General features: G+C 41.3%; 1 protein-coding gene and 1 long non-coding RNA gene across 5 annotated transcripts in view; both read left to right on the top strand.

Annotated features, from left to right (window-relative positions):
• Positions 1–27,893, top strand: part of btbd11b (BTB (POZ) domain containing 11b) — a 312,209-nt gene that overhangs the window by 210,937 nt on the left and 73,379 nt on the right. The gene's annotated exons all lie outside the window — the stretch shown is intronic.
• Positions 18,809–25,859, top strand: LOC133563607 (uncharacterized). Of its 2 annotated transcripts, XR_009809069.1 has the most exons (6): positions 18,809–19,233; positions 19,770–19,904; positions 23,062–23,137; positions 24,342–24,419; positions 24,953–25,030; positions 25,563–25,839. It is a non-coding gene; the product is annotated as an uncharacterized LOC133563607 (long non-coding RNA). The 2 variants fall into 2 exon arrangements; XR_009809068.1 differs by lacking the exon at positions 18,809–19,233 and having other exon boundaries at positions 19,586–19,904; positions 25,563–25,859.

Genomic DNA, 27,893 nt, shown 5'->3' on the forward strand with positions numbered 1-27,893 from the left:
CTAGGGCCAATTTAGTGTTGCCAATCAACCTATCCCCAGGTGCATGTCTTTGGAAGTGGGAGGAAGCCGGAGTACCCGGAGGGAACCCACGCATTCACGGGGAGAACATGCAAACTCCACACAGAAAGATCCCGAGCCCGGGATTGAACCCTGACTACTCAGGACCTTCTTATTGTGAGGCAGAGGCACTAACCCCTCTGCTACCGTGAAGCCTCGATAATAATGATAGAAATGATACAGACAAAGTGAAAACTACATAAAAGCCAATAATAATAATAACACAAAGTGCAGACTAGATAAAAAAAAAAACATTAGTAAAAATTATTTAAAACTAAACACGGGAACACGATTGTTGCTCAACTAGCCATAATTTTGTTTGTTGAGACAAGTGCAGGTATACTTTTCAAAGTGTCAGGTAGAGAGTTCCATAGTTGTGGTCCTTTTATTGAAAAGGCGGCATAGCTCGGTTGGTAGAGTGGCCGTGCCAGCAACTTGAGGGTTGCAGGTTCGATTCCCGCTTCTGCCATCCTAGTCATTGCCGTTGTGTCCTTGGGCAAGACACTTTACCCACCTGCTCCCAGTGCCACCCACACTGGTTTAAATGTAACTTAGATATTGGGTTTCACTATGTAAAGCGCTTTGAGTCTCTAGAGGAAAGCGCTATATAAATATATTTCACATTTCACATATTTCACAAAAGGCAGTCTACGGAATGGAACGCAACAGTTGCCTTTTGACTGTCACAACAAGGCTTGGACATGGATTGTTTCTTCGATGCAGATGAGAATCAGCACGAGTGCGGCGTGGACGTGAGTACATGGTTGTTTATTCAAACACTATAATCAAAAATAATCAAACTAAGGGCGCTCACAAGGAGGTACAGACACTTGGTTATGAATAAACAAAAGACTAGCGTAAATGCTGCAAACTACAAACATGAAACAGAAACACTTGCTCGGTTGGCATGAATAATAATAAACTATAAACAAAACTTGCACAATGGCATGAATACAAAAACTTACACGGCATGGAACTATGGACGAGGGCATGAAGGAGGTGCAGCATGGGTAGCGTGTGTGCGAGTGTGAAGATCCCAGGACGAAGACAAGAAAAAGAGTGACTTAAATAGCTATGATCATTAGTGAAAACAGGTGTGAGGCTGAGAACAGGGACGTGACAGGTGAAAACTAATGAGTTGGCATGGAAACAAACCAAACCACGAAGTGCAAAACGTGACTGAATGTCCACAATCAAAGCATAACATGACAAAACAAAACATGGTCCATAGGTGTGACATTGACATTGCTGGGGTGGTAGATCTGGTACCACTTTGTAGGATACTGAAGAAAGTGATGGGGGCCACTATGCCAACAAGGACCACTATTCTCCATATGAGAAGAAAACCCATTTTACTTTCAGATACATTCACTCATTCTCGCCCGGAAAAGGGTGGAATGCCATCTCCGGGTTGGGAAGGAGACCCTGCCCCAAGTGGAGGAGTTCAAGTACCTAGGAGTCTTGTTCGCAAGTGGGGGAGGAGTGGATCGTGAGATCGACAGGCGGATCGGTGCGCCGTCTTCAGTAATGCGGACGTTGTACCGATCCGTTGTGGTGAAGAAGGAGCTGAGCCGGAAGGCAAAGCTCTCTCCATATGAGAAGAAAACCCATTTTACTTTCAGATACATTCACTCATTCTCGCCCGGAAAAGGGTGGAATGCCATCTCCGGGTTGGGGAGGAGACCCTGCCCCAAGTGGAGGAGTTCATGTACCTAGGAGTCTTGTTCACAAATGGGGGAGGAGTGGATGGTGAGATCTACAGGCGGATCGGTGCGGCGTCTTCAGTAATGCGGACGTTGTACCGATCCGTTGTGGTGAAGAAGGAGCTGAGCCGGAAGGCAAAGCTCTCAATTTACCGGTCGATCTACGTTCCCATCCTCACCTATGGTCATGAGCTTTGGGTCATGACCGAAAGGATAAGATCACGGGTACAAGCGGCCGAAATGAGTTTCCTCCGCCGTGTGGCGGGGCTCTCCCTTAGAGATAGGGTGAGAAGCTCTGCCATCCGGGAGGAACTCAAAGTAAAGCCGCTGCTCCTTCACATCGAGAGGAGCCAGATGAGGTGGTTCGGGCATCTGGTCAGGATGCCACCCGAACGCCTCCCGAGGGAGGTGTTTAGGGCACGTCCAACCGGTAGGAGGCCACGGGGAAGACCCAGGCCTGGGAACGCCTCGGGATCCCCCGGGAAGAGCTAGACGAAGTGGCTGGGGAGAGGGAAGTCTGGGTTTCCCTGCTTAGGCTGTTGCCCCCGCGACCCGACCTCGGATAAGCGGAAGAAGATGGATGGATGGATGGATACATTCACTCAATATTGTTGCAAAAAAATTAAACTCTTCACATTTGTGTTCGGAAACATTACAGGCAGAAAATAAGAGGATGTTGATGGCACCGCTCAGTTACGGCCAAATATTGTCCCGCTGCATTAGTAAATGTGTCACTAATAACCCTTGTGCGTGCGTATAAATGCGCATATTAAGCGGAATGAATCATCGCGAGTTGCTGTGTCATTAAGTAGAATTCTTCTGAGTCAAAGCTGTACAAGCACTGAAAAATGGTTTTGACGTGGTGCTCGCCCTCTAACAGATAGCAGAATGTGCTTATTGTTTGAACGATAAAGAAGCATCAGATTACTTTTCGCATGTAACTTTCACAGATAATAAGCAAAAATACTGTGTTTATGTGGGGACTTCAGCAAGCATCTTCGGATTTATAACGAGCAAAAAACGATTGCGTTTATAAATGTAATTTGTAGTATTAATTTATGTATGAAATAGACTTAGACTTGGATTTAGACCAACTTTAATGATCCACAAGGAAATTTGTTCCACCCAGTAGCTCAGTTTCAAAGGATGGAAAGGATAATGCACACAAGGACACAAAAAGAGGGCGAAAACCAAAGTTATAAAGTAGACTAAAAATGTACCATCGTAGCAATATAAAATATATGTAATAATTACATATTATATATGCAATAGATCAGGGGTGCCCATTACGTCGATCGCGAGCTACTAGTCGACCGTGGGGGGTGTGTCAGTCGATCTCCAGCCAGGCTTTTAAAAAAAATAGACCTAAAAATGAGTGATCATCAATCTTCACCAAGACGTCACTTAAAGGACATTCACGGTACCGGAGGGTCTTGTGAGATGACGCTGGCTGCTGCAAGATCATTATTATGAAAATATGACCGAGAGGAAGGCGAGAAACACTTTTATTTCAACAGACTCTCGCGCCGTACCTTCCGTCAAAACTCTAAAGGCCGACTGCACATTTCCTATCTTCACAATACAAGCCCTGCTTCATGCTGCCTGCGCTAACTAAATACAGAGTCTCGGAAAACTGGCGTGCACAAGCGATCCCTCAGAAAGCTGGCGTGCACATCACTTGTGCACGCCAGCTTTCCGAGACTCTTATTTTGTTAGCGCAGGCAGCATGAAGCAGGGCTTTTATTGTGAAGATAGGAAATGTGCAGTCTGCCTTTAGAGTTTTGACGGAAGGGACGGCGCGAAAGTCTGTTGAAATAAAAAGTGTTTCTCGCCTTCCTCTCTGTCATTGTTTCATAATAATGAACTGGCAGCAGCCAGCGTCATCTCACAAGACCCTCGGGTGCCGTGAATGTCAATCAAGCAAGCTACGGAATTTGCCGCCAATGTTTTTCTTGTAAAGTGTATGGAAGCTGGATGAATTAGATGCCAAAAACCAACCACTTTCATGTGGTATTGTACAGAAAGGACAACTTTTTTTCTCCTCCATTTGAAAATGTGGGCGTTATCATCATTACTGTCTGATTCCAATCAATGCAAGTCATCAGAATCAGGTAATACACCAACTTATATTCTTGTCTTTGTGAAAGAAAGACATCTATATGTGTTACACATGCTTGTATTATCATTAAACACATTTAACTTGTTTACAAAAATGTCTCTTTCATAAATAAATAAATATAAATGATATATATAAATGAGGTAGATCCCCTCGAGTTGGTCAATTGAAAAGTAGCTCGCCTGCAGAAAAAGCGTGGGCACCCCTGCAATAGATGATATATACTGATATCTTATATTATTATTAGGGGTGGGCAAATTAATGCGTTAATTACGAGTTAACTCATCAATCTATTAACGCCGACAATTATGTTATCGCGCATTTGCGTATGTTGCTTACATGCTTTTATTTTGTTAACGCCTTTTCTTAAAAAGATGGCGTCGCCCGGATGGGCTTTAGCGTCAAAGGGCTCTTGGTAAAGATGGAACATTTGGCAAAAATACCGGACAATTCTGCAAATTTCATGGCTGGCTTACAGCGTGGTCACTCCGGGATCACTTACGACCGCCAGACAATTCTGAATGTGGATAGATCGGGCCATTTTGGACTGAATGACGCGTGCTTGCTAGACCGGCTAGCTAGCATGGGAATACTTTGCCGGCTACATCCAGCGGCCTGTGAAGCAGCGGAGTATATGTGTTGTCTGTCTATTTATGAATAATGCAGACGAGGCGTGTTGGCTGAGTTCTTAACGTTTACTTTCAGAGCGTGCATATCACAACATACAAGATACCATCATGGCGACACAACCTATACCGGGCTACCGCGCATGCTTGTCACTCCTGTTGCATGCTGGGTAGGGTAGTTCTTTTTTTCCCTGGCTCATAACATCACAATATAGTACCATGTATTAGCGTTCAGTTTATCAAAGCACCAAGCAAACAATCGGCAAATTCCCATCATATCAATTCCTAGATATGGTCATAATTATTTTAAGTGCACTACGCAGAATAAACACAACATTATTAATATTGCTACTACGGATAATGTGATCAAAAATTCCCTAAAACAGCCCACTACCTATAATATAGGTTTTTTAAACATAAGATCCCTGATTAAAAAAAATGTTTCTGCTGTTACTTCAGAAATTGCCTGTTCGGATGTTATGATTGTGGCGCAGAGATTTGTATGTAGATTATATTTATTTTCCATAACAAACAGGATAACTTAAATACCCTGGCAGTGGCAATAAGCTTAAATGTTTGTATTTAAATTTTTTGAGTTGATTTTCATAAAATATGCTATTTAACTGCTACTGTTTAACAAGGACTGATTTAAATTGTGTTTGCACAACAAATGTTTTGGCGCTTTTGTTCATGTGGGAGAATATTCCAATAAAGGTGCACTACACACTACTTTTGAATTCATTATTGGGCATTGCGTATACAATGCAGTTAATCGCGATTAATCTGAGGAATAGTGCGATTAACTTCGATTACAATTTTTAATCGTTGCCCAGCCCTAATTATTATATTATATTAGTCTACTTTATACCTTTTGTTTTCACCCTCTTTTTGTGCCCTTGTGTGCATGATCCTTTCCATCCTTTGTAACTGAGCTACTGGGTGGAACAATTTCCCTTGTGGATCATTAAAGTTGGTGTAAATCCAAGTCTAAGTAAATTTCATATATAAACTCATTTGTATACTCTAGCCTTTAAATAGACTCCCTTTTTAGACCAGTTGATCTGCCGTTTCTTTCCTTTTTCTCCTATGTCCCACTCTCCCTTGTGGAGAGGGTCCGGTCCGATCCGGTGGCCATGTACTGCTCGCCTGTGTATCGGCTGGGGACATCTCTGCGCTGCTGATCCGCCCCCGCTTGGGATGGTTTCCTGCTGGCTCCGCTGTGAACGGGACTCTCGCTGCTGTGTTGGATCCGCTTTGGACTGGACTCTTGCGACTGTGTTGGATCCATTATGGATTGAACATTCACAGTATCATGTTAGACCCGCTCGACATCCATTGCTTTCCTCCTCTCCAAGGTTCTCATAGTCTTCATTGTCACCGATGTCCCACTGGGTGTGAGTTTTCCTTGCCCTTATGTGGGCCTACCGAGGATGTCGTAGTGGTTTTTGCAGCCCTTTGAGACACTAGTGATTTAGGGCTATATAAGTAAACATTGATTGATTGATTGATTGATAAAATATATACAATATATAACAAATCCCAATTACCATGTACAATATTTCAGTATATGTAACAGCTGCAGCAAAAAAAAAAAAAAAGGGGCAGCATAAAATAAAGAGTTAATATCAATCAATCAATCGATAAATCAATCAATGTTTATTTATATAGCCCTTAATCACAAATGTCCCAAAGGACTGTACAAACCACTACGACTACGACATCCTCGGAAGAACCCACATAAGGGCAAGGAAAACTCACACCCAGTGGGACGCCAGTGACAATGCTGACTATGAGAACCTTGGAGAGGACTTCAAATGTGGGCAACCCCCCTCCCTCCAGGGGACCGAAAGCAATGGTTGTCGAGCGGGTCTAACATGATACTGTGAAAGTTCAATCCATAGTGGCTCCAACACAGCCGCGAGAGTTCAGTTCAAAGTGGATCCAAGACAGCAGCGAGAGTCCCGTCCACAGGAAACCATCCCAGAAGGAGTCGGATCAGCATCGTAGAGATGTCCCCAACCGATACACAGGCGAGCGGTCCATCCTGGGTCCCGACGAGCGGTCCATCATGTGTCCCGACTCTGGACAGCCAGTACTTCATCCATGGTCATCGGACTGGACCCCCTCCACAAGGGAGGGGGGGACAGAGGAAAAAAGAAAAGAAGCGGCAAATCAACTGGTCTAAAAAGGAGGTCTATCTAAAGACTAGAGTATACAGATGAGTTTTAAGGTGAGACTTAAATGCTTCTACTGAGGTAGCATCTCGAACTGTTACCGGGAGGGCATTCCAGAGTACTGGAGCCCGAACGGAAAACGCTCTATAGCCCGCAGACTTTTTTTGGGCTTTAGGAATCACTAATAAGCTGGAGTCTTTTGAACGCAGATTTCTTGCCGGGACATATGGTACAATACAATACGATAGGATGGAGCTAGACCGTGTAGTATTTTATACGTAAGTAGTAAAACCTTAAAGTCACATCTTAAGTGCACAGGAAGCCAGTGCAGGTGAGCCAGTACAGGCGTAATGTGATCAAACTTTCTTGTTCTTGTCAAAAGTCTAGCAGCCGCATTTTGTACCAACTGTAATCTTTTAATGCTAGACATGGGGAGACCCGAAAATAATACGTTACAATAATCGAGACGAGACGTAACAAACGCATGGATAATGATCTCGGCGTCGTTAGTGGACAAAATGGAGCGAATTTTAGCGATATTACGGAGATGAAAGAAGGCCGTTTTAGTAACAGTAAGTTTATATGTCGATAAGATCCATCCGAAAATAGATATATTATAAATATACCGTATTTCTTTGAATTGCCGCAGGGCATATAGTATGTGCCTGCCTTGAATTACTGCCGGGTCAAACTCGCTTCGCAAAATAATTACCGCATGCTTAGTATTATCGCCTGATCAAACTCGTGACGACACGAGTGACACTTCGCCTGTCATCATTTTCAAAATGGAGGAGGCTGTTTTCAATACCGGTAATTTGAAATCGCATAAAGGGAAGAAGATTAAGAGCTATTCAGTAGGATTCAAGGTCCAAGCTTACATCACACTCAAATACAATTTTACTGCATGCCTTTGGTAAGTGTCGGAGTGAGAAGAGGTTTTAAAATAACCAGCGCATGCTTACTTTTACCGCATGCCTTTGGTAAGCGCAGGAGTGAGAAGAGGTTTTAAATTAATTAGCGCCCCGGCGGCAATTCAAGGAAATACGGTACATTACAAACTAAGAGAGGTAGCTCACATAGAGGCGGTCAGGTAATAAACTTTCATCCAGAAGGTCTTATCTTTGTCCATGTGATGTCCGATGAAACAAAAGTGGAGCTGTTTGGCCACAATACCCAGCAATGTGTTTAGAGGAGAAAAGGTGAGGCCTTTAATCCCAGGAACACCGGACCTACCGACAAGCATGGTGGTGGTAATATTATGCTCTGGGCCTGTTTTTCTGCCAATGGAACTGGTGCTTTACAGAGAGTAAATGGGACAATGAAAAAGGAGGATTACCTCCAAATTCTTCAGGACAACCTAAAATCATCAGCCCAGAGGTTGGGTCTTGGGAAAAGTTGGGTGTTCCAACAGGACAATGACCCCAAACACATGTCGAAAGTGGTAAAGGAATGGCTAAATCAGGCTGGAATTAATGTTTTAGAATGTGTACATTGTGGGCAATGCTGAAGAAACAAGTCCATGTCAGAAAACCAACAAATTTAGCTGGACTGCACCAATTTTGTCAAGAGGAGCGGTCAAAAATGCAACCAGGAGCTTGTGGGTGACTACAAAAAGTGCATTATCGCAGTGAAACTTACCAAGGGACACAGTGCAATGCTAATATAGAATATTTATACTTATATGTTCATCATAGACATTTGTGATCATGTACAGTACATGTCTTCACAATCCATGACAAGATTTATAGAAAGAGAAATATATTCACAACTTGTTAAATTATACATAAATGACATCTGTAAAGCTACAAATTATTTGCAGATGACATTATGACTGGCAACACTAAATTGGCCCTAATGTGTGAATGTGACGACTTGTCCAGGGTGTACCCCGCCTACCGCCTGAATGCAGCTGAGATAAGCTGCAGCACCCCCCGCCACCCCAAAAGGGACAATCGGTAGAAAATGGATGGATGGCACTATTTAGTATTTTACTCACAAGTCAATTAATAGGAGTTAATGAAAACTATCGAAATGAACAAATTAATGAGATGTTTTGACAAAAACCAGACCACCCAAAAACCTAATTAAAAACAAAACAATAAGTGGGGCAGTGGTTACCGCTCGAAAGGATTCTCCATTCATTACTCCAAGCGACGTTAAGTTTTATCATAGAACTAAAATATTTCAAACTTACTAATCCGTCCCATGTTTAATTCTGTAGGAGTGTTTTCATGCATATTTGTATGGTATTCAAGCTAGTGCCTTTAGCATTAGCTAGCATGCTAACACGTTTACGAGCGTCTGTGTTGGTATTACTAACTTACAATGGCGTCTTTTGTGTATTGTTTCAGTTCCGTAAATTCACCAAAACGTCACCGTGGAGTTATTCAGTCTTCCACAGCTAGTGGGTCCATGACCATGACTTCTGTTTTGTTTGATCTGCTGTTTTACTGCCGTGTTACGGGCCCCGTTTGGAAACAATTAAGGTATGTAAATAAACATTTACAAAACATATAGCTGCGCTTATGGTCCGTTGCGGTTAATATCCGTAAAAAACCCCGTTTCCTTATGAGTTGAGAAATTGTGTTAGATGTAAATATAAACGGAATACAATGAAATAATTTTCAACCCATATTCAGTTGAATATGCTACAAAGACAACATATTTGATGTTAAAACCGATAGACATTTTTTTTTTGCAAATAATCATTAACGGTAGAATTCGATGCCAGCAACCCGTGACAAAGAAGTTGGGAAAGGTGGCAATAAATACTGATAAAGTTAAGGAATGCTCATCAAACACCTATTTGGAACATCGCACAGGTGTGCAGGCTAATTGGGAAAAGGTGGGTGCCATGATTGGGTATAAAAGCAGCTTCCATGAAATGCTAAGTAGTTCACAAACAAGGATGGGGTGAGGGTCTCCAATTTGTAAGCAAATTGTCGAAAATTCTTAGAATAACATTTCTCAACGAGCTATTGCAAGGAATTTAGGGATTTTACCATCTACGGTCCGTAAAATCATCAAAAGGTTCAGAGAATCTGGAGAAATCACTGCATGTAAGCAACTATATTATGGACCTTTGATCCCTCAGGCGGTACCGCATAAAAAACCGACATCAGTGTGTAAAGGATATCACCACATGGGCTCAGGAACACTTCAGAAAACCACTGTCAGTAACTACAGTTGGTCGCTACATCTGTAAATGCAAGTTCGCTGGGCCCGAGCTCATCTAAGATGGACTGATGCAAAGTGGAAAAGTGTTCTGTGGTCTGACGAGTCCACATTTCAAATTTTATTTGTAAACTGTGGCCGTGGTGTCCTCCGGAACAAAGAGGAAAATAACCATCCGAATTGTTTTAGGCGCAAAGTTTAAAAGCCAGCATCTGTGATGGTATAGGGGTGTAGTAGTGCCCACGGCATGGGTAACTTACACACCTGTGAAGGCACCATTATTGTTGAATGGTCCATACAGGTTTTGGTGCAACATATGTTGTCATCCAAGCAATGTTACCATGAACACCCCTGCTTCTTTCGGCAAAACAATGCCAAACCACGTGTTACAACAGCGTGGCTTCGTAGTAAAAGAGCGCGGGTACTTTCCTGGCCCGCCTGCAGTCCAGACATGTCTCCCATTGAAAATATGTGGCGTATTATGAAGCGTAAAATACGACACCAAGACCCCAGACTGTTGAACAACCTAAACTGTACATAAAACAAGAATGGTAATGAATTCCACTTTCAAAGCTTCAACAATTAGTTTCCTCAGTTCCCAAACGTTTATTGAGTGTTGTTAAAAGAAAAGGTGATGTAACACAGTGGTGAACATGCCCTTTCCCAACTATTTTGGCACGTGTTGCAGCCATGAAATTCAAAGTTAATTATTATTTGCAAAAATAAAATAAAGTTTATGAGTTTGAACATCAAATATCTTGTCTTTGTGGTGCATTCAATTGAACATGGGTTGAAAAGGATTTGCAAATCATTGTATCCATCCATCCATCCATCTTTTTCCGCTTATCCGAGGTCGGGTCGCGGGGGCAACAGCCTAAGCAGGGAAACCCTGACTTCCCTCTCCCCAGCCACTTCGTCTAGCTCTTCCCGGGGGATCCCGAGGCGTTCCCAGGCCAGCCGGGAGACATAGTCTTCCCAACGTGTCCTGGGTCTTCCCCGTGGCCTCCTACCGGTTGGACGTGCCCTAAACACCTCCCTAGGGAAGCGTTCGGGTGGCATCCTGACCAGATGCCCGAACCACCTCATCTGGCTCCTCTCGATGTGGAGGAGCAGCGGCTTTACTTTGAGTTCCTCCCGGATGGCAGAGCTTCTCACCCTATCTCTAAAGGAGAGCTCCGCCACCCGGCGGAGGAAACTCATTTCGGCCGCTTGTACCCGTGATCTTATCCTTTCGGTCATGACCCAAAGCTCATGACCATAGGTGAGGATGGGAACGTAGATCGACCGGTAAATTGAGAGCTTTGCCTTCCGGCTCAGCTCCTTCTTCACCACAACGGATCGGTACAACGTCCGCATTACTGAAGACATTGTATTCCGTTTATATTGACATCCAACACAAGTTCCCAACTCATATGGAAATGGGGTTTGTATTTCTTCTAAAAATTGCTGAGTGCAGCTTAAATACCCGTGGGCTGGATATCAGGACTTTAGGCCATATCGCCTGTTCCTACTCTCAGCTTATTTTTCTGAAAGAACAATTCAAGTTTCAATTGAAAGTGATGATTGGTTTCTGGTTTGAGTGAAACTGCACAACAACAAGACAGGATGCACTTTTTTCTTGGGCATGAAAGTATTCAGGTAATACAAATACAATGATGATAACACTGATTTACTCCTTCTGCCATGATACCTGCATGACAATACAAGCTGCACACTGTGTCTGGTGTGAAATGTCAACATCACAGGAAACATTTTGCTGAGTGCCACATGGGAAAGGCTGAGGGATTCCTACCCATTCTGTATTGATGAGGTCAAGGACGGACTCGTCACATGTTGGTCAAACACAAAGCCTTGTCCAAAGGTAATCTCATATCTCTTAAATATCATAGGATTTGTATGAGGTCTGTCAAATATGAGGCGTTAACGCACGTTTGACCGCACATGCTCCTTTACCCCGACATTGGATGGTTACCTGAATGATAGCGTGAGGTATTATACTGTCAGTGTTCAGGTCAGTTTATTATGCTTGTGCAAAGATGAGTTAAAATGAGATTATCTAATTTCACCTACGTGGGTTAAAAATATTTTTGCAAAGCAGTAATTATAGTCTGCAAATGATGTGTTGTTGTTGAGTGTCGGTGCTGTCTAGAGCTCGGCAGAGTAACCGTCTAATACTCTTCCGTATCAGTAGGTGGCAGCCGGTAGCTCATTGCTTTGTAGATGTCGGAAACAGCGGGAGGCAATGTGCAGGTAAAAAGGTATCTAATGCTTGAACCAAAAATAAAAAAAGGTGAGTGCCTCTAAGAAAAGGCATTGAAGCTTAGGCAAGGTTATGCAGAACGAAACTAAAACTGAACTGGCTACTAAGTAAACAAAAACAGAATGCTGGACGACAGCAAAGACTTACTGTGTGGAGCAAAGACATCGTCCACAAAGTACATCCGAACATGACATGACAATCAACATTGTGCCCACGAAGAAAGATAAAAACAACAGAAATATTCTTGCTTGCTAAAACAAAGTAGATGCGGGAAATATCGCTCAAAGGAAGACATGAAACTGCTTCAGGAAAATACCAAAAAAAAGAGAAAAAGACACCAAAATAGGAGCGCAAGACAAGAAGTAAAAGACTAAACACAGGGAAACAGCAAAAAAGTCCAAATAAGTCAGGGTGTGATGTGACAGGTGGTGACAGTACACAAACTTTGAGACAAGTTTTTTTAATAATTTCTGCTGAAGGTGTGCCTCCGCATTTTTTCACCGCAAAAAATGTGCCTTGGCTCAAAAAAGGTTGAAGAACACTGAGTTAATAGACTCCCACTGGTGTGTTTGGTGGCAAATTTTGCCTCAGAATACACTCTAAACGGATTTAAGATAAACTGTCACTGACAAGGTAGAGCATGGTTGTCCACAAAGATGCAGAGACGGTAGGCGAAGTGCAATTAAGGAGGACTAGGCTGGCAAGAATCAAAAGGAACACCATTAACATTACTCACAATCATACTTGCCAACCTTGAGACCTCTGAATTCGGGAGATGGGGTTGGGGGGGTGTTTTTTGGTGGTAGCGGGGGGTGTATATTGTAGCGTCCCGGAAGAGTTAGTGCTGCAAAGGATTCTGGGTATTTGTTATGTTGTGTTTATGTTGTGTAACGGTGCAGAGGTTCTCCCGAAATGTGTTTGTCATTCTTGTTTGGTGTTGGTTCACTGTGTGGCGCATATTTGTAACATTTTTAAAGGCCTACTGAAATGAGATTTTCTTATTTAAACGGGGATAGCAGGTCCATTCTATGTGTCGTACTTGATCATTTCGCGATATTGCCATATTTTTGCTGAAAGGATTTAGTAGAGAACATCCATGATAAAGTTTGCAACTTTTGGTCGCTTATAAAAAGGCCTTGCCTGTACCGGAAGTAGTAGACGATGTGCACGTGACTTCACTGGTTGTAAAGCTCCTCACATCCGCACATTGTTTAAAATCATGGCCACCAGCAGCTAGAGCGATTCGGACCGAGAAAGCGACAATTTCCCCATTAATTGGAGCGAGGATGAAAGATTTGTGGATGAAGATAGTGAGAATGAAGGACTAGAAAAAAAAAGAAAAAAAAGACAAGGGCAGTGAGAGCGATTCAGATATTATTAGACACTTTTACTAGGATAATTATGGAAAATCCCTCATCTGATTATTGTGTTACTAGTGTTTTAGTGAGATTATAAAGTCATACCTGAAAGTCGGAGGGGTGTGGTGACCGCCAGTGTCTCTGAGTGAAGCCATGGAGGAGCCAAGAAAGTCGCAGCTGCCTCTTTGACAGCTGCAGGAAGAACGACACAAGCTCCGCTCATGTTTACGGTAAGAGCCAACTTATTACCACAATTTTCTCACCGAAACCTGCCGGTTGACATGTGGTAGAGGAACATGTTCGCTTGACCGCTCTGTTCCATATTAAAGCTACACAACAAACAAAGAAACACCGGCTGTGTTTGTGTTGCTACAGCCGGCCGAAATCCACCGCTTTCAACCAAATGCATTCTTCTTTGTAGTCTCCATTATTAATTGAAGAAATTGCAAAACAATCAGCAACACATATGTCCAGAATACTGTGTAATTATGCGATTAAATCGGACGACTTTTAGCCGTGAGTGGTGCTCGGATAAAATGTCCGCTACAACGTCAACATAAGCGTCATCATTCTGCGACGTTTTCAGCAGGACACTCCGCGGGAAATTTAAAATTGCAATTTAGTAAACTAAAAAGGCCGTATTGGCATGTGTTTCAATGTTAAGATTTCATCATTGATATATAAAATATCAGACTGTGTGGTCGGTAGTAGTGGGTTTTACTAGGCCTTTACAGTTGTTTATACGGCCACCCTCAGTGTGACCTGTATGGCTGTTGATCAAGTATGCGTTGCATTCACCTATGTGTGTGTATGCATATGGGTCGGCATGCTGTTTGTATGCTGGACAAGCGGACGTGACGACAGTTTGCAGAGGATGTTAAAGGCAGTGCCTTTAAGGCACGCCCCCGATGCTGCTGTCCGGGCAGAAATCGAGAAAAATTTGTGAGAATTGTTTCCCCGGGAGATTTTCGGGAGGGGTACTGAAATTCAGGAGTCTCCCGGGAAAATCGGGAGGGTTGGTAAGTATGGTCTAAGTCAGGGGTGGGCATTACGTCGATCGCGATCGACTGGTCGATCTCGGAGGGTGTGTCAGTCGATCTCAAGCCAGGCATTAAAAAATAGACATAAAAATGAGCAATCATCAATCATACCAAGACTTCACTTTCGTCAGTTGTTTGACATTCTCGGCACCCGAGGATCTTGTGAGATGACGCTGGCTGCTGCGAGCTCATATTTAAGAAAAAAATCACTAACAGGGCGGACGCAGAGAAACACATTTTATTTCTAGAGACTCCGTACCTACTGTCAAAACTCTAAAGACCGACTGCACAGTTCCTGTCTTCACCATAAAAGACCTGTTTCATCCTGCCTGTGCTAACAAAATAAGAGTCTCAGAAAGCTAGCAAGCTACGGAGTTTGATGCCAATGTATTTCTCCCCCGCCCTCAGCGACCGCTTTCTCACTTGCTTGCCCACCCGCACACTCACTGACGTCACTCACCTGCTGCCAGACATTAAAGGGCCACACACATATGCTACTCTCATAACAAAGTGTTTAAAAACGAGTATGCAAGTTGGACAAATGAGATGCCAAATCCAACCACTTTCATGTGGTATTGGACAGAAAGGAGGACTTTTTTTTTCTCCTCCAATTGAAAATGCGGACGTTATCAGCACCACTGTCTAATTCCAATCAATGCAAGTCATCAGAATCAGGTAATACACCAACTTATATTCTTGTCTTCATGAAAGAAAGGAATCTATGTGTGTTAAACATGATTGTATTATCATTAAACACCATTAACTTGTTAACAAAAATGTCTCTTTCATAAATAAATAAATATAAATTATAAATAGGAATGAGGTAGATCTCCTCGACTTGGTCAATTGAAAAGTAGCTCGCCTGCAGAAAAAGTGTGAGCGCCCCTGGACTAAGTAGACCAATGGCCCAGCGTCGCAAGGAAAAGCGATACTGACGGATAAACCTTCCTGGTTAGTGATCAGAGGCTGGTGAGTTCCCTAATCACTAATCAAGTGTGCGAAGAGGAGCAGCGCTTAAAAACGGTGGTGAAGTCCCTGCAAGACAAAACCAAAACAACACAAACAAAAACCAAAGTTGCCAGGTTTTAAGCAAATAAAGTACATTGAAGTAAAACTTTAAAAAATATATATATATTCCTGTATGACGTTCTGACAATGAAACGGCAGTGTGTCAAAATATTGACGTCTTTTTAAATCACGCAAGCAAATATTAATTATGACGAAGCAAAATTAAAATGTGACTGATCCCGAATAATTGTTTGACATCACTGATTTGTACACAGATTGCTGGATTAATTCCGGACCAAAGAAGAGCACCACAAGCTGTGTTTAAAAGACATTTCAGAATGAAATTCAACGCGTGTTGAATTTTACATCCAGCTGAGGAATAGTCAGTGGCATTTTAGTCTCACTTGTGGAGTGTTGTTTTCAACTCACCTCCTTGTAATTTCTCATTTTGTCTTATGTTAAAAAGGTCATATTAGCATATGTGAATCAAAACGCTGCCGTTATTAACTTAGTCGGTGTAATGTCATCAGTCTTTCATGCCAAACAGAACCTGTTTCCAAAAAGGGTCTTGCAATATATTTGCTAATTGAAGTTAATCATTGAAGAACTGATTACACTTAAATAATTTACATTAGTTATATCTAAGGCTATTAGAAAGTTAGAATGCATTATTAAAAAAAAAAAAAAAAAAATGACAGAATATATTATTTTTGGTTCTCGTTCAGTCTTATTTTATCTCTCGGTATTTACTGTCTGTGCTCTTTTCCTGCTAGCATTTGCTGAGGGGTATGTTTACTTTTAATACCATAAAATAACTACATGTCAGATAGAGGCAGCAGCTTCTCCAAGGAACTGAATGATGATGTTTTTGCTTCACGGCAAGGAGTGTACTGTAAAATGTGAAATGGTGCAACAGTTAATCAAAGGGTAGTTTTCAATTGGATTTTGAAAAGTGTTACACAATCAAATTTCCATTTTCGTTACTAATATGGTCGATATGTATGTATGTATATATATATATATATATATATATATATATATATATATATATTTTTTTATTTTTTTTTTTTTTCCCAAGATGGCGCTGCTGTAGTGGCTGCTGTAGGCAGGAGCTCTGTGCTCTTGTGTCATCCTTTTGTGTTTCCCTCTTGTTTTCATGTCTTATTATATTTTTTTGCCTTTTGGTCCGGGACCCTTTGGGACTGTGTGACAAGGGGTGCCACTTTCGTGACCTCTGTGGTGCTTTTTTTTGTGGACTTCTGGATCTGCCTCCCGGGAGCCTTTTGGCCATGGAGACCAGCTGCTGGGTGTCTGCCACACCGGAGTCAGTTTGGAGGGACTGGAGGAGATGCGAATGAGGGGACAGGACTGCAGGGTTTGGAGGGACTGGAGGAGGTGCGGATGAGGGGACAGGGCTGCGGAGTTAGCACTGAGCGCTGGGACGGAGAGGCTTCGCGGTGTCTTGACTGGGTGAGCAGGTGTCGGACACCTCAGTCACCTTGGACGTATCCTCGCTCATCCATGCGGACTGGACACTGGCCCAAAATGGAGTCGGCTGTCTTGGTTGCTTTGTTGGGTCTGCTCCTGTCTCTGGCCATGCTGCCTCCACCCCAGCGGACGATGGCGTGGAACACCGCAGAGGCCACCACAGTGGATATGTTTCTTTTACTTTTTATTCATAGCTAGTATGTAGAAGTGTCTGCTTGTATCTGCTGCTTTAATGTCTTTAATGTCCTCTGTGTTCTTTGATGTTTGATGTTTCCCTCTTACACACATGGAAGAGGGATGTGTACCATGGCTATGAGTTGTTGTTTTTTTCCCTTGGCCTCCTCTCCAGGGCCCAGGCTAAGACCGATTTTTTTTTATTTAGTTTTAATCGTCCATCCCCCCCCCCTTGTTTGACTGTATCACATCTTTTTTTTGTAAGGGGCGCTGGAAGCCGGCAGACCCGTCAGCGATCCTGTTCTGTCTCCCTGTAATGTTTGTCTAATCTTGAATGGGATTGTGCTGAAAATTGTAATTTTCCTGAAGGAACTCTCCTGACGGAATAAATAAAGTACTATCTATCTAATCGAATCTAATATATATATATATGTGTGTGTGTGTGTGTGTGTGTGTGTGTGTGTGTGTGTGTGTGCGTTTGTCAAAGTGACATATGGGGACATTTTTATGAAATTTCACCTTACATATGAGGACCTGTTGAAATATGGGGACATTTTCCATGTCCCCATATTTCCCGCAATGCTATCGTGTTCTAGACCCTCCCAGCATGTTCCCAGACCAAAAATCTCTGAAGTCTTCATTTGTCAAATTTTCAGAAAAAGTGTGTGAAAGTGTGTTTAATTTTTTTGCTCACCTTCGATTTTGCCCCTAGTGGCCATCTTTACTATTATGACACACACACACACACACACACTTGTCCTCATATGTCATATGTCCTCATATGTCATGTGGGTCAGAAACTCACACACTCCAACATTTTGAAAAACATCTAACCATTACAGCAATAAACATACTCTTGAATTCTGAATCAAATAACAACACATTTTCAACTGATCTGATGATCTCATCCTTTTTAGTGTTAGTTTTATCTATTAATTTGGTTTATCTGGAGAGGATTTGGGCTAGACAATTAGTAATAAAGGGATTATCCATCCATCCATCCATTTTCTACCGCTTATTCCCTTTCGGGGTCGCGGGGGGCGCTGGCGCCTATCTCAGCTACAATCGGGCGGAAGGCAGGGTACACCCTGGACAAGTCGCCACCTCATCGCAGGGCCAACACAAATAGACAGACAACATTCACACTCACATTCACACACTAGGGCCAATCTTTAGTGTTGCCAATCAACCTATCCCCAGGTGCATGTTTTTGGAAGTGGGAGGAAGCCGGAGTACCCGGAGGGAACCCACGCATTCACGGGGAGAACATGCAAACTCCACACAGAAAGATCCCGAGCCTGGATTTGAACCCAGGACTGCAGGACCTTCGTATTGTGAGGCAGACGCACTAACCCCTCTGCCACCGTGAAGCCCATAAAGGGATTATGGTGATGATTTAATTTGTTTGATTCAGTATTTTACTGTATTGGACTTTTTGCTATTCTGTTGACTAAAATACAATGCCGCACAATAATTGCTTTAAATGTGCCTGAAATGTAGGTTTTTGCATAAAAAAAAACAACCTTCAACCTTGATTGAGACAAAGGCAATAATTCAAATGCAATTCAAACTACACACAGTATTTAATATTTTCAAATGGTTACAATAGCACATGATTTGGGTATTTTTATCTTTGGGACAAATTTAGGATTAATATGGGGATTGTTTTTGGAGGTATTCACTTTACATGGTGTTCAAGATGGTTACTTCCGCCCACTCTGAAGAGTCTCGGCGTCTGATTGGTCCAATTTTCAGTTAGGCGCCGCCTGATTGGCCGCTGGACGATGTCTGCTCCTAACAGAGGGCTAAATCACTAGTTAACTATTTTCATCATGGAAGTTATACAGCTCATGTATCACACTTAATATTGAATATATATATAAAAAGGGTTTTCCAAAAGGACCATTTATAATCGAAATACACAACTTCACACACGATTTTGAGCACAACAGAGCGCTCAGTGAACATCACTTCCGGGACCTGCATCACCAGAGGGGGACATCTATCTTGGCCACAAACCATCTTTGACAGTCTTCGACAGCATGGTTGAATCAGGTGAGCATAAAATGGAGTTTAACGTAATTAAATAGACCAATGTTTTTTAACATAGGAAAATAGTTCATTATAATCAACAGTTAAATGTTGTTGTTATTAATTGCAATCAGATTTGATTTTATGAGGTTAAATTAAGCATTTCAGTTCTGGGCCAAGGCCAAAAGGCATTTAATTTTTTTTTTTTTAAAGTTGCAATGAAGATTATATGTAGCAGTGATTGTCACACACTAGGTGTGGTGAAATTATTCTCTCCATTTGACCCATCACCCTTGATCACTATGCAAGTAAACCTTTTCTTAATTTTAAACAAGACAGACTAGAGTTCTTCAAATTGTTTATACTTTTTCTCAAATACAAATATTTCAATCTGATAAGCACTGTGGAGTTGGCATGTTACTGATATTGTTACATTACTACTTTGTTTGAGAAGCTTCATGTCTGCATTGAGCCTAAATTTAACAGTTTTTGAAGGGTTTAGTTCTTTGTTTTATTTCTGTGTCACTGACTTTTTTCATTTTTATGTGTGGATTTGTTAGGCGCATCAACACATGATATAGACATCGTGCCCAAAAGAAGAGCGAGACGTAATCCTGAGGCTGAAGCCACCGAGTTTATTTGATCTGGATGTGACAAGTCTTGTTTTAAGGCCCAGTGGATCAATGATTGGAAAGGTATGTCTTGTTATGTAACATATCAATGGTAACTGGATCAACATCTCATTTGGATCATTTCCTTACTGTCTAATAGAGGTTGTATTATATGGCTTTAATTAGAAGTGTTTGGAATAACAGCGTTCCACGTCCCAAGAACTAGCTTCTGTAGCCGAGGATCGGACCGCCAAGTGCCCTGCCTTCGGCTGCCGCCCAGCTCACAATGCACCCGACCTCTATGGCCCCTCGGAGTCTTGTTCACGAGTGGGGGAAGAGTGGATGGTGAGATCGACAGGCGGATCGGTGTGGCGTCTTCAGTAATGCGGATGTTGTATCGATCCGTTGTGGTGAAGAAGGAGCTGAGCCGGAAGGCAAAGCTCTCAATTTACCGGTCGATCTACGTTCCCATCCTCACCTATGGTCATGAGCTTTGGGTCATGACCGAAAGGATAAGATCACGGGTACAAGCGGTCAAAATGAGTTTCCTCCGCCGTGTGGCGGGTCTCTCCCTTAGAGATAGGGTGAGAAGCTCTGCCATCCGGGAGGAACTCAAAGTAAAGCCGCTGCTCCTCCACATGGAGAGGAGCCAGATGAGGTGGTTCGGGCATCTGGTCAGGATGCCACCCGAACGCCTCCCTAGGGAGGTGTTTAGGGCACGTCCAACCGGTAGGAGGCCACGGGGAAGACCCAGGACACGTTGGGAAGATTATGTCTCCCGGCTGGCCTGGGAACGCCTCGGGATCCCCCGGGAAGAGCTAGACGAAGTGGCTGGGGAGAGGGAAGTCTGGGCTTCCCTGCTTAGGCTGCTGCCACCGCGACCCCACCTCAGAAAAGCGGAAGATGATGGATGGATGGATGGATGGTATAACAGCGGTATATGAAAACGATGTTACTAATGCTGTTACTTTTACCGGTAACGAGTAATCTAATAACTTTTATGTACGCTACAACGCTGTTACGATGCGTTTTATGTAATCTGGCATGCTACTTTTGATGTGATTGTATGTCAACAAGACAGCGTTAGAAGCACAAAAGGTTTAGTGCAGGTAATATCTTTTTACTAATGAAAGCAACCCCCGGAAGTAATTACGAACACGATATCAAATAGAAAGAGGCCTCATCCACACGCAAACAAAAACATTCAACAGAACTATCTTAACTGCCACTGCTAAGCTAAAAAATACAGCTGAACTATTTTGCTATGTCTGGGCGCTGACGTCCCACGTCACTTGGCAAAAGGCACAGCTTTTTAAAGGCACACACACACTCTGCTCTCATGAAATGTCTCTCAACCGCATATGCTAGATATTTAAAACTTTTCTTTTTCAAGTAACACATTAATTACAAACCCCGTTTCCATATGAGTTGGGAAATTGTGTTAGATGTAAATCCAAACGGAATAATTTTTTTTACAAATAATAATTAACTTAGAATTTCATGGCTGCAATACGTGCCAAAGTAGTTGGGAAAGGGCATGTTCACCACTGTGTTACATCACCTTTTCTTTCAACAACACTCAATAATCGTTTGAACTGAGGAAACTAATTGTTGAAGCTTGGAAGGTGGAATTCTTTCCCATTCTTGTTTTATGTAGAGCTTCAGTCGTTCAACAGTCCGGGGTCTCCTCTGTCCTATTTTACGCTTCATAATGCACCACACATTTTTGATAGGACTGCAGGCCGGCCAGGAAAGTACCTGCACTCTTTTTTATGAAGCTGAACACGTGCTGAATGTGGCTTGGCATTGTCTTGCTGAAATAAGCAGGGGCGCACATGAAAAAGTTGGCACTTAAATGGCAGCAAATGTTGTTCCAAACAGATGGGTAACTTACAGATGTGTAAGTTACCCATGCCTTGGGCACTAATGCACCCCCATACCATCACAGATGCTGGCTTTTCAACTTTGCGTCGATAACAGTCTGGATGGTTCGCTTCCCCTTTGGTCCGGATGAAACGGTGTCGAATATTTCCCCAAAAAATTTGAAATGTGGGCTCGTTAGACCACAGAACACCTTTCCACTTTGCATCAGTCCATCTTAGATGATCTCGGGCCCAGAGAAGCCGGCAGCGTTTCTGGATGTTGTTGATAATTGGCTTTCGCTTTGCATAATAGAGCTTTAACTTGCACTTACAGATATAGCAACAAACTGTATTTATTGACAGTGGTTTTCTGAAGTGTTCCTGAACTCACGTGGTGATATCCTTTAGAGATTGATGTCGGTTTTTGATACAGTGCCGTCTGAGGGATGGAAGGTCACGGTTATTCAATGTTAGTTTCCAGACATGCCGGTTACGTGGAGTGATTTCTCCAGATTCTCTGAACCTTTTGATGATATTATGGAGCGTAGATGTTGAAATCCCTAAATTTCTTGCAATTGCACTTTGAGAAAGGTTGTTCTTAAACTGTTTGACTATTTGCTCACGCAGTTGTGGACAAAGGGGTGTACCTCGCCCCATCCTTTCCTGTGAAAGACTGAGCATTTTTTTGGAAGCTGTTTTTATAGCCAATCATGGCACCCACCTGTTCCAAATTAGCCTTCACACCTGTGGGATGTCCCAAATAAGTGTTTGATGAGCATTTCTTAACTTTATCAGTATTTATTGCCACCTTTCCCAACTTGTTTGTTGCGTGTTGCTAGCATCAAATTCTAAAGTTAATGATTATTTGCACCAAAAAAATGTTTATCAGAGTGAACATCAAATATGTTGTCTTTGTAGCATATTCAACTGAATATGGCTTGAAAATGATTTGCAAATCATTGTATTCTGTTTATATTTACATCTAACACCATTTCCCAACTCATATGGAAACGGGGTTTGTACTTAATTTAATAATTATTTACATTTATGAAAGAGTAATTCTGTTTGTAATTGAATTTTTAGTCAAGTAACGACTATTATTATTCCTTTTTAAAACAGATATTCCAAACATTGTTAATTGATAAACTGTTTTATCAGGATATGGTGTATTTGCTCTTGCATCAATTTAAAAAGGTTCTTTTGTGGTCGAGTACCGAGGGAAGTTCATCTCAAGACATGAGCGGGACAAGAGACAGAAACCCTCTATAAATATCTTTACTATTTATCTGGCATTATATGCTCATAATGTTAACAACAAAAAGTGCTGATAATGTTATAATTAATAAGTTCTAACATTATTTTTATGTGTTTTGTTGCAGACACCAACTGTTGATGTTCTATCTCAACATTCTCCAGATTCATGTGAGCGATAAACCGACTTCATCCCTCCAACAGGTTATTACTTGACTATTTTACTATCCATCCATCCATCCATTTTCTACTACCTGTCCCTTTTTTGGGTTGGCGGGGTGTGCTTGAGCCTATCTGAGCTGCATTCGGGCGGAAGGCGGAGTACACCCTGGACAAGTCGCCACCTCATTACACGGCCAACACAAATAGACAACATTTACACTCACATTCACACACTAGGGCCAATTTAGTGTTGCCAATCAACCTATCCCCAGGTGCATGTCTTTGGAGGTATGATGAAGCCGGAGTACCCGGAGGGAACCCACGCAGTCACGGGGAGAACATGCAAACTCCACACAGAAAGATCACGAGCCCAGGATTTAACTCAGGACTACTCAGGACCTTCGATTTGTGACGCACATGCACTAACCCCTGTTCCACCGTGCTGCCCTATATCTGCTAAAAACTTGACACAACCTATACTTCAAAAGACATTTAATCCTTTTAACCTCTCACAGATCAGTTTATATGACTGTGGGGAAGCTGCGTGGCGCAGTGGGAGAGTGGCCGTGTGCGACCCGAGGGTCCCTGGTTCAAATCCCACCTAGTACCAACCTCGTCACGTCCGTTGTGTCCTGAGCAAGACACTTCACCCTTGCTCCTGATGGGTGCTGGTTGGCGCCTTGCATGGCAGCTCCCTACATCAGTGTGTGAATGTGTGTGTGAATGGGTAAATGTGGAAGTAGTGTCAAAGCGCTTTGAGTACCTTGAAGGTAGAAAAGCGCTATACAAGTACAACCCATTTAACCCATTTATATGACAACATTTTTTAAGCGTACATCCATGTTAGTCTGTGGAATTTACAACTCATGTTTAGCAAAACAGGAGATGTTACAGGTCAGCAACATGAATTCTATATGTGATCACTTGTCATGTACTCATATTGTTTGAACTAAAAAAGACTTCAGTGTGTTTCATATAAGGTCCTCATATTTTTCTGAACCACATTAGTGTGTGTTACAATGTTTAATTCAAAGCTTTAAAATGAGTGTTTCAATCCAGGTCCTCATATTTTCTGAACCACATTTTAGTGAATGTTACATTCTTAAATAATAGTCTAAGAGCTAAAACGCTATAATAATCTTTACTGTTTATGTAGGATTATATGCTCAGAATATTATCAACCAAAAGTGGTTGTTAATGTTATAATTAATTAGTTCTGACATTATATTTTTGTGTTTTGTTGCAGACACCAACTGTTGGGGTTCTATCTCAACATTCTCCAGATTCAGATGTGAGCGATAAACCGACTTCATCCCTCCAACAGGTTATTACAAGTCTATTTTTACTATATCTGCTCTAAATGTGACCCAAGCTATATTTTGAAAGACATTTATTAATTTTAATCTCTCACAGATCAGTTTATATGACAACTTTTTCGTAAGGGTACATCCATGTTAGTCAGTAAGGAGTTTGGAACTCATGTTTAGCAAAACAGGAGATGTTACAAGTCAACAACATACATTCTACATGTGACCACTCGTCATGTCCTTATATTGTTTGAACCAAGAAAGACTTAGGTGTGTTTCATATAAGGTCCTCATATTTTCTGAACCAGATTAGTGTGTGTTACAATGTTAATGTCCAAGCTTTAAAATGAGTGTCTCAATTCAGGTCCTCATATTTTCTGAACCCGATTTTAGTGTGTTTTATATTCTTAATTAATTGTCTAAGAGCTGAAACTCTGTAATAATCTTTACTATTTATCTGGCATTGTATGCTGAGAGTTTCATCAACAAAAAGTGCTGATAATGTTATAATTAATTAGTTCTGACATTATATTTTTGTGTTTTGTTGCAGAAACCAACTGTTGAGGTTCCATCTCAACATTCTCCGGATTCAGATGTGAGCCATTAACTGACTTCATCCCTCCAACAGGTTATTACATGTCTATTTTTACTATATCTGCTCTAAATTTGACCCAACCTATATTTTGAAAGACATTTATTTATTTTAATCTCTCACAGATCAGTTTATATGACAACTTTTTCGCAAGGGTACATCCATGTTAGTCAGTAGAAAGTTTAGAACTCATGTTTAGCAAAATAGGAGATGTTACAAGTCAACAACATAAATTCTACATGTGAGCACTCGTCATGTCCTTATATTGTTTGAAGCAAGAAAGACTTAGGTGTGTTTCATATAAGGTCCTCATATTTTCTGGACCAGAAAATGTGTGTTACAATGTTAATGTCAAAGCTTTAAAATGAGTGTCTCAATTCAGGTCCTCATATTTTCTGAACCAGATTTTTGTGTGTGTTACATTCTTAATGAATTGTCTAGGAGCTGAAACTCTGTAATAATCTTTACCCTTTATCTGGCATTGTATGCTCAGATTTTTATCAACAAAAAGTGGTGAGAATGTTATAATTAATTAGTTATGACATTATATTTTTGTGTTTTGTTGCAGAAACCAACTGTTGGAGGTTCTATCTCAACATTCTCTAGATTCAGATGACAGCCATAAACCAACTTCATCCCTCCAACAGGTTATTACATGTCTATTTTTACTATATCTGCTCTAAATTTGACCCAACCTATATTTTGAAAGACATTTATTAATTTTAATCTCTCACAGATCAGTTTACATGACAACATTTTCGTAAGGGTACATCCATGTTAGTCAGTAGGGAGTTTGGAACTCATGTTTAGCAAAACAGGAGATGTTACAAGTCAACAACATAAATTCTACATGTGAGCACTCGTCATGTCCTCATATTGTTTGAACCAAGAAAGACCTAGGTGTGTTTCATATGAGGTCCTCATATTTTCTGAATCAGATTAGTGTGTGTTAAAATGTTAATGTCAAAGCTTTAAAATGAGTGTTTCAATTCAGAAAATGCAGTGCCTCTTGTTTACAGCCGGTTTCTGCAGCGCTGTTTTCATAGATCAAAGTATTTTTTCGGTGGTCGTGTTTTTGGTACATAACTTGTAAATAGTGCGCAAATAATAGGCTATATATATATATAAAAATACATTCAAACCCCGTTTCCATATGAGTTGGGAAATTGTGTTAGATGTACATATAAACAGGATACAATGATTTGCAAAGAATTTTCAACCCCAATTCTGTTGAATATGCTACAAAGACAACATATTTGATGTTAAAACTGCTAAACATTTTTTTTGCAAAGAATTTAGGGATTTTACCATCTACGGTCCGTAAAATTATCAAAAGGTTCAGAGAATCTGGAGAAATCACTGCACGTAAGCGATGTACTGCATTAAAAACCGACATCAGTGTGTAAAAGATATCACCACATGGGCTCAGAAATACTTCAGAAAACCACTGTCAGTTACCACAGTTGGTCGCTACATCTGTAAATGCAAGTTAAAACTCTACTATGCAAAGCAAATGCCATTTATCAACAACACAGAGGAACGCCGCGGGCTTCGCTGGGCCCGAGCTCATCTAAGATGGACTGATGCAAAGTGGAAAAGTGTTCTGTGGTCTGACGAGTCCACATTTCAAATTATATATGGAAATTGTGGAAGTGATGTTCTCCGGAACAAAGAGGAAAATAACCATCCGGCGCAAAGTTCAAAAGCCAGCATGTGTGATGGTATGGGGGTGTATTAGTGCCCAAAGCATGGGTAACTTACACATCTGAGAAGGCACCATTAATGCTGAATGGTCCATACAGGTTTTGGAGCAACATATGTTGTCATCCAAGCAACATTATCATGGACGCCCCTGCTTATTTCAGCAAAACAATGCCAAGCCACGTGTTACAACAGCGTGTCTTCGTAGTAAAAGAGTGCGGGTACTTTCCTGGCCCGCCTGCAGTCCAGACATGTCTCCCATCGAAAATATGTAGCGCATTATGAAGCGTAAAACACGACAACTTAAGCTGTATATCAAGCAAGAATGGTAAAGAATTCTACTTTCAAAGCTTCAACAATTAGTTTCCTCAGTTCCCAAACGTTTATTGAGTGTTGTTAAAAGAAAATGTGATGTAACACAGTGGTGAACATGCCCTTTCCCAACTACGTTGGCACGTGTTGCAGCCATGAAATTCAAAGTTAATTATTATTTGCAAAAAAAAAAAGTTTGAGTTTGAACATCAAATATGTTGTCTTTGTAATGCTTTCAATTGAATATGGGTTGAAAAGGATTTGCAAATCATTGTATTCAGTTTATATTTGCATCTAACACAATTTCCCAACTTTTATGGAAACGGGGTTTATATATATATTAGGGCTGGGCAATGATTAAAATTTTTAATCGAAGTTAATCGCACTATTTCTCTTATTAATCGTGATTAAATGCATTGTATACGCAAAGCCCAATAATGAATTCAAAAGTAGCGTGTAGTGCACCTTTATTGGAATATTCTCCCACATGAACAAAAGCGCCAAAACATTTGTTGAGCAAACACAATTTAAATCAGTCCTTGTTAAACAGTAGCAGTTAAATAGCAAATTTTATGAAAATCAACTCAAAAAATGTAAATACAAACATTTAAGCTTATTGCCACTGCCAGGGTATTTAAGTTATCCTGTTTGTTATGGAAAATAAATATAATCTACATACAAATCTCTGAGCCACAATCATAACATCTGAACAGGCAATTTCTGAGCTAACAACAGAAACATTTTTTTTTATCAGGGATCTTATGTTTAAAAAACTTATATTATAGGTAGTGGGCTGTTTTAGGGAATTTTGGATCAAATTATCCGTAGTAGCAATATTAATAATGTTGTGTTTATTCTGCGTAGTGGACTTAAAATAATTATGACC

The sequence above is a fragment of the Nerophis ophidion genome, linkage group LG12 (assembly GCF_033978795.1).
Source record: "Nerophis ophidion isolate RoL-2023_Sa linkage group LG12, RoL_Noph_v1.0, whole genome shotgun sequence".
Lineage (NCBI taxonomy): Eukaryota > Metazoa > Chordata > Actinopteri > Syngnathiformes > Syngnathidae > Nerophis > Nerophis ophidion.